The following is an 8293-nucleotide window of genomic DNA, read 5'->3' as shown; positions in this document are numbered from 1 at the left end:
GCTCTTATGGAAGTGATGTCGGTTTAATGATGCCATCAGAGGAAAATTGCAACAGAGTGAAAAATGCGCAGCAATTTAACACAAATCAATATTATTTTAAGAACAATAAACATATTAAAAATAGACTGACTTCAGAAATTCCTTTGAAACGGAAAATCTTACAGGTAACACGAAATAGAAATGTTTGATCATTATCACACTATATGTTAAAAGAAAACAAACTATTTGGTCATAAAAAACTCCGTCGTGGGGAGCACGTCAATATCAGTATTGTTGCTGTCATTTCAACACATGGAAAACATTCCTCAAGCCAGCCATGACTCCAAATGTACATTCAATTGTCTCTCACGGTTTCTCTTGTTTGTGTGTTTTTTCTAGCACCACTGACATGTCTGTTGTTTTTTCCATTCCTTTGTTTCCCTTGCCACAACTGGCTTGTCTAGTTAAAGTTCAATGATTAGTACGATGTAGTCCTCAACCAAGCTGCCTTCTGTAAAACAAAAGACACTAAGGTATTGTCTTATGAGTGTCTAGACTTTATTTTGACATAAAGATAGAGTGCCTCGACACATGATTTTGTTGATTCCGCAAGACTGATTCGTCGGAATTTCAAACCCAAAGAAAAATATGGTTTTGATAAGCTCGTGTGACAATCTTATATTAAACATGACATTTTTTTCTGAGTGTAAATAGTATTCATTGTCATGCTCGTGATAACATAATAGGAACCGTCTTACCCCTGACTGCTCTCCTAAACATGTAATCTGAAGTCACGTCTAATGGACCGCCTTCAGACACAGTCGTTTTTTGCTCAGCTATGTCGTAAATCAGACTGTAAATCTCTGGATCATAAAGACAAATTGTTGCTAATGATTTTGATATGTCGATTCTACCCCTTCCCAAGGCCAGCAGCTACCACTTAAACATCAAAATAACCTCTTACATAACAAACTCATATTTTCGAGATAAGTGTTAAATCAAGGCTTATGTCTTTCCTTCCATTCAATCCATCTGTAAAATGCGAAGAGTAGGCTAAGAAATGAATACTGTTTTTGATACAGTGCTGCTTGAAGAGTATAAATATGATTTGCACGATGATATAAAGATAACGGGATGTTGATATTATCTTATCCACCATGTGCTACATGCTAAAGCCATGAAATGAAAAAATGCGAATGATGAAAAACTTACAAAACCCTTGAAAACCTATTTTGCTTTCATAAATGACTTAATTTTTCTAACAGCTGATTAGAACAGGTCATAAAAACCATGGAAAGTCGTTTTATTTAACTTTCAGATATATTGATGACGTCCTGTCTTTAAATATCAAGAAATATATCGATCACGTCCATAGTATATACCAAACAGAACTGAAAATCAAAGACATGAAAGACTCTTCTACACTAGAACCTCAATATTTTCCTACAACAGAACCAACCTGAACAGCTTTCCACAAAGCTGTATGATACACGTGATTTTTTCAATATCTCTATTGTGAATTTTCCATTTCTGGATTGCAGCAACTTTACATTCCCACCAAGTTGATTCGATATTCAAAGGCTTGTGCCCAATATCACACATATAATACAGCTTGGATGAAAGCTCTTTATGTTGTAGGAACCAAGGAATTCTTCCTTCATTTCAAGTTCTTTACTGTTTGCTAATATTCGAATCAATCTTACATGGGTATCGTTTCAATACTTTTCAACAATGAAACTCACTTGTCCAAAGCCAAAATCGATATTTGAAAAACAACAATTTTTATTTTTTTATTATCATTATTATTTTTTTTTTTTTTTGCTATTTAAACGCATGACTGGTAGTTTTTGTTCAATACTTAATATGTTTGGAATACATTAATGTTAACTTGGATTATTTACAATAAACAGATCAATATGCAAAACTCTATTCTGTTGTAAGGGAGCCGATACAATGATTTATATTTTGATTCGCATTCAAATTACTGATATAATCAAATGCAACATAAAATGAATTAATTTTATCCTGGGATTAAAGCTACGAACCTGCTGATATATCAATAATACTAGTAAAACAGCCGTTTTCTTCCCAGCAAATGCTTAAGGCACCACACTAGTCTTAATATAGATGTGTCTTATCAATTAATCTGGTCAAACTTTCTCTACGATTCCAATACTCGACACGGTGTTCAAATGTGTTAAATTTGTACGTTTTTGTGATACAAACGAAATTGTAATTTGGAATCATAATTGACTGAACTGTAAAAACAAAAACAAAGTTAGTATACAGTTGAACCTCGTTATCTCGAAGTCGGCGGAACCGTGGGAGAACGTAGAGTTATCCGATTATTCGATTTAAATAATATAAAATGTTTAGTGTTAAGTTCGAATTTTACATGGTCTTCGAGTTAAGAGAGTTCGCGATAACGTGGTTGACTGTAAATGATTGTGAACTATACTGAAGCGTATTTCGTGAAAAATACGTCCAAAGACTTATAAACGAGAATGAAATCATTAAAAATTGATCGAATTTCTCATTGACAACATTTTCGTCAAGTGTGATGGTGAGATCTTCCGATCGTTGACATACCTATTGGAACAAACTGTGGTCCTCTGTTGGCCTACTTGTTTTTGTTTTGATACGAAGCTGAATATATCGAAGAACTTATTAAAATAGTAACAAAGACCTTGCATATTCGTTTAATTTTACTTTCAGACATACTTATGACGTCTTTTTTTCAAATAACAAAATTTAGTGTCCATCGTATATACCCATAAGAACTTGAAAGGAAGGACACGGCACTCTCCTGCATCAGCCGCTTATCTCGATCTCTACCTATTACGAAATTAACATGCACAGCTTTCCACTAATTTCAATTTCCATACTATGAATTTTCTATTTCTGGATAGCAAAATCCTTGCGTCCTCAACATATGGTGTTTATGTTTTTTTCGCAGTTTATTAGATATTCATGGACCTGTTTCCATCATCACGAATTTCGTGTAAGTTATCGTTAACTGACGGACAATCTCTTAATATAAGGTTTCAAAAGATGCAGGTTGTTTTACGGCCGTCATCGTGATCTCATTGAGAAATATTCTATTTCTTTATGCGATATGACTTTCTCTCATTTGAGAACGTGACGCTCAATCTTCCGAAACACCTGGACTTATTCTCCTTCTACTCTTTCCGGAGTAACCGTGTTTCTTTTGTTCATATTTTGTCCAAATTATATTTCATTTGAATTTCGACCATGAGTATCTTCTTGTTGGTTTATGTACTTCGTATAAGACTGTTTTTGGATTTCACATCGTGTCACTCTAATGACATACCCTCTCTTTAATGTGTTAAACATAGGCATTGCTGTACTATCAGTATATATAAATCAGTCGACATAATGTTCCTAGTTACAGTTATATAGACCACGGCTTTACACTATCCCAAAGTATTCATCACTACCTGTGTACATCATGTTGGTATACAGACATGCATCATTCATAGTCATAGAATACTAGTCAATGTCACTAAGGAGGCTTGACCCTTTTACATATACAATTAACCACTTGATTTTCTGAAAACTTTTGACGTCATGATTATACTACCAGGTGAATAGGAATTTATTTCTGGAAAAAACTAAGCATTCCAATGAGTTGCCAAACGTTTGGTAAAATATATATATACTGACACGCAAAAGAAACGCAACATGTGATTTTATGCAAGAATTTTCTTACTTCATTGAAATTTGTCATTTAAATTTAACACCTGATACAAGATTTAAATGTATTCTTTGGAATAACACTGTCGATTTCTCTTTTTGCCCTCATCTATTCTGTAAAAAACGTCAAGGCTCAAGATTGGGTAGTCACTGAAATTTTCCAAATTCAATAACGAGTATGTCCGCCGTTTGCATTTGTTGCAGCTCGAATCCTGCGATGCAGAGAATTTACTATGCGGTTTCTTTGTGCCACAGGGATGTTCTTCCACTTTTCCAGAAGTGCTTGACGCAAAGTGGGTATAGTCTCTGGTGGATTTGGGCGCATTCGAATGCGTCGATCTAGCAAGTCCCTGACATGCTCTATTGGTGACAGATCGGGACTGTAAGGGAGCCAAGGTAGTGTTTGCACATTGTTTTGGCGTAGAAAATCCATTGCAAGTCGCGCTACGTGACATCTGGCATTGTCTTGTTGAAAAATTAAGTTATGCTGGCCAACAAAAGGGACCGCGACAGGTTGCAGGACAGTGTCTATGTACCGCTGAGCGGTCAAATTGCCTTCAATGACTACTAAAGGGGTTTTGCGACCACCGCAAATACCGCCCCATACCATTACGCTACCACCACCAAATCTGTCACGTTCCAACATGCAGTTGTCGGTGTATCGTTCACCACGACGTCTGAAAACATGTCGACGTCCATCAGAGCGATAAAACGTAAATCTGGACTCGTCAGAGAAGAGCGCACGGCGCCATCTTTGCATAGGAAACACATTTGGACGGTGTTGTCGCAACCACTGAAGTCTGACGTCACGTCGTCGACGGTTAAGTGGCATTCCCACTGCAACGCGTTGAGGTTTTATACCGTATGATCGCAAACGCCTCAGCACAGTATCACGGATTATTTTCTTATTCGGAAGCGGTTGCGCAGATGCTGCATATGTCCCCGTGGTGTCTCCTTTGCGTGTTCGTAGTTCGTGCACGTGCAAATCGGCATTTTGGTAAATGTAACTGCACTGCGTTACGTTCATCATTGGATAGTTGAGGCGTTTGCGCAACAAAAATGTTAATCAGGGATAACAAACAGTGTGACTGCCACGTGTTCGCGTGCACGTGCAAATCGGGGTAAACGGTCGTGTCTCGCGCGTAACCGTCAAAACTTCGGAAATATGCGTAGTCATTTTAGTCAAAAAGGCTAGCAACAGTTTATTCGTATTTTTAAAATGTTGACATTTCATATAGGTTGCGCTTCTTTTGCGTGTCAGTTTATATCTAATTTGTTCGTATTTTCGATCTTGAATACCATAAAGAATCAACAATCTGAAAAAGAAATAAATACATACTTTACAAGTATTTTATCTATGACAAGATATACAATATAACGTGAGTTATATTTATAATAGTGGACACATTTTAATTCACAGTTATAATACTTACATTGCATATAGATATAAAAATCACAAGTAAAACATTTAAACAAAATATCACAGAATGTTTTGATCCTGCCTTTGAAAAGTTACATATAACATTGTTCTTGGGTTAGGGTGTCTCCTACTCATCAGGAGTTTTTTTTGAGTGGGCAGTATAATTACATTACACATACACTATGCAGAGACAGTCACAATAAATACACTTTAATAACGATGTATTGATATATATGTGTTTCTTGGGCATTCATAAATTCATTGTATTTAACACAGACAATACAACTAATGGTCGTCTCTCTTTCCATTCCGAGATTCTAGTAGGGGTACTGTTGCAGAATCCCGTCTCACTCTTGTCACTATTCAGTACTGGAGTCTGACCATGGATTTATATCGCTTACGTCAAATGGCGTCATTGGCTTGGAATATGAATGATCATGACATATTCTTCTTTCGTTACTATTTTTTTTTCAAAAGGCGTCAACCGTCCTCTCATGTCTCTTCTAGCCATAGTCCCATCACAATGTACTTTCAATCTCTTCTTATATACGCAATAGTTCTCTTTCGCATAAAACAAAAGTTACACCCCATTGCAAAATTATCTTTTCACAAATAGGACGTTACATCGCAACATTGCTTGTGTATAACGTAGGGTCAAGTCTCTTTAACACAAACCGTCAATTAAAACCTATCAGTGCTAAGACATGTCACGCGCAATCCTTACGTCAGCATACATAAAAATAACCAAAAGATAAGTGTTTTCTTAGTCAGAAGATTTTTTTAAATACGTGAAAATACCGAAACTTTTAATTAGCAAAACTGCCATGCATTAAAGATAATTGCTGAGATAACATCAAAACAATCTCAGGAACTGTCAAACATTCTCAACGGATCTTATGCTCTTCTTGACATACTAATCTCTCATGAACGATTCCCTATCAAAACTTTTCATAACTTCAACCAGAGCAGCTATGAAATCAGCTATAGGATTGCTTTTAAAAGGGATTGTATTTTTGTTCGTATGAATATCGTTTTCTAGGCCTTCGTCATAGGGGGCAATTTCGTAACTGAGGTAATAGTAATGTTAGTAGTTTAATTTAATTTAATGCGTATTTTGTACACAAAGATAGTTTAATGCAAATTCTTTTAATATACAAGGAAACTAAGACCGGTCAGGTCAAATCTAAAACAGATCACGCTCTCAAAGTGAAGTCCGAGGTAATAGCATTTAACATTCTACACATTTAAGCTGCCAAAATCACTGACTCACTTCATACATCAACGTCAAAGATTTGATTGAATTCATCCTTCAGAACATCCGGTGTCGTGTGAATTTATCCTTCATTCACATTTTGCCCTACTTACATTAAATCTGAGTTTGAATTCAGAATATGTTGACATGCTGGTATTTTCTTTGTTCTTATTCAAGGAAAAATCTTTAAAGATTTTATACAGCTGCTAACGACGCTTTGTAGCATATTGAAGGGCTAATGTTATATAAAATACAAACAAATAAATATCACCTTTCAATACATAACATTTGCAAATAGTGTTTATATTACACTTTTATTCATTGGGTAATTTTCGTAATCTCATCTCTGATTCACTCAAGAATTACCAGGTCGTTAGCACCAATCTGACGCTAGCCCCATTATGGCGGCCATCTTTCCCGCTGAAGCATATGATTGACCTCGAAACTATGTCATCGACATGTGAGTTGGTGAGTAAGATGTCGATCATCTTGTTGCTATATTCCGATTCTCCTCTCCTAAAGTTTTTGGTTGTGTCAGAATTATGATAATAGTTAGGACTACAGAAGATTATATTCTCAATCCAGTATTCAACTTCATTTCTATCATCACATCATATGTCACATTGTTTTATCTCCAGCCTTTACAGGATAACTCTATAAAGAATTATATATAAATCCCAATCTGTGTTTGGAGGAAACGTGCTGACAACTTCTCATGAGTCAAACGTCACTTGTCGAAGCTTCTCGACGATGTTTATGTTTTATTGACGAATCTTCTACATCAGTCACTTATCTCGACCTTTTCCTGCAACGAAACCGACTTCGTTGTTGTATACCTAGTTCTCATTTGAGAATGTGCCACTTTAATGGTTGACCAAGGTTTACATGGCGGGTGTCGCCGATGAATCAGAGGACGTTTACCCTTTTGGAACACCTGGTCATATTATCCTTTTCCTTTTTCAGGTTTGTCCGTGTAAATCTTTCTTTTGTTCACATTTTGCCCTAGTTTTATCGACTTTGAGTTTAGACTATGATTATTTTGACTTGTTGGCATTTTATTGATGTTTAAGTGAATAAATACACAACTTGACGAATTTTGAGTAAGTACTTTAGGAAACAACATTTCAGACATATCAGTATTTAAAACCTTTTCATATGATCCTGAATGAAATATGAGCTATTTACGGTTTCAAACAAGAAGATGTAGATCTTAGGTTTTTGTTGAATTTAGTTGATATAGCGATGTTTACATCTTTATATCAAATTATTTTAGAATGGAATTATTGTGCCGTTCTTTATGTCTAAACTGGAGATTAGATCTCGACTTCTTCCCGTGTTTAAACCAAAATTTATTATATCTAGTATATGTATAAAACAGGCACTCTATATCCTGATTAGACACAAAATAATGAAACAATAATGAGATTAACTTCTACAGTTGCTACGCCCACACTAACCTGTATACCGATGTCTAATCATACAAATAACACTGGGGTTGAACCAACGAAAGTCAATACTATAGTTGTTCCTTGAGCTTGGAAAAAAATCCATGTTTATTTGTCACAAGTGCAACAATATCACTGTAGACAGACATGTCTTTAAGACGGAGGAAGCAACGACTTTGGTCTAAATAAAACAAACTATTAGTTTCTCAAACAGGATTTTTAGGCATTACTGATGTTCCATTGGAAACATTTCGAGCAGGAAACTTATTCGGATGCTGATAATTAGTTAAGGGAACGGACGGCCTTACGATGTTCCAACCTTTGTGTATCATCAATCATGTAAGTTAATTGACATCGCCTTTGATGACGAACATAAATGTTCATTAGATGTATAATATACAGCTTTCAGATATATATATATATACGTCACTGAGACTCCCGCAGTGAAAGGTTTATGGCAGGTCTGTGTGGTCCTTTTCAACA

The sequence above is a fragment of the Ylistrum balloti genome, unplaced genomic scaffold, assembly GCF_031769215.1.
Source record: "Ylistrum balloti isolate Yb309-2 unplaced genomic scaffold, AGI_CSIRO_Ybal_v1 Utg369892, whole genome shotgun sequence".
Classification (NCBI taxonomy): Eukaryota; Metazoa; Mollusca; class Bivalvia; order Pectinida; family Pectinidae; genus Ylistrum; species Ylistrum balloti.
Note: the sequence above shows the minus strand (reverse complement) of the source record.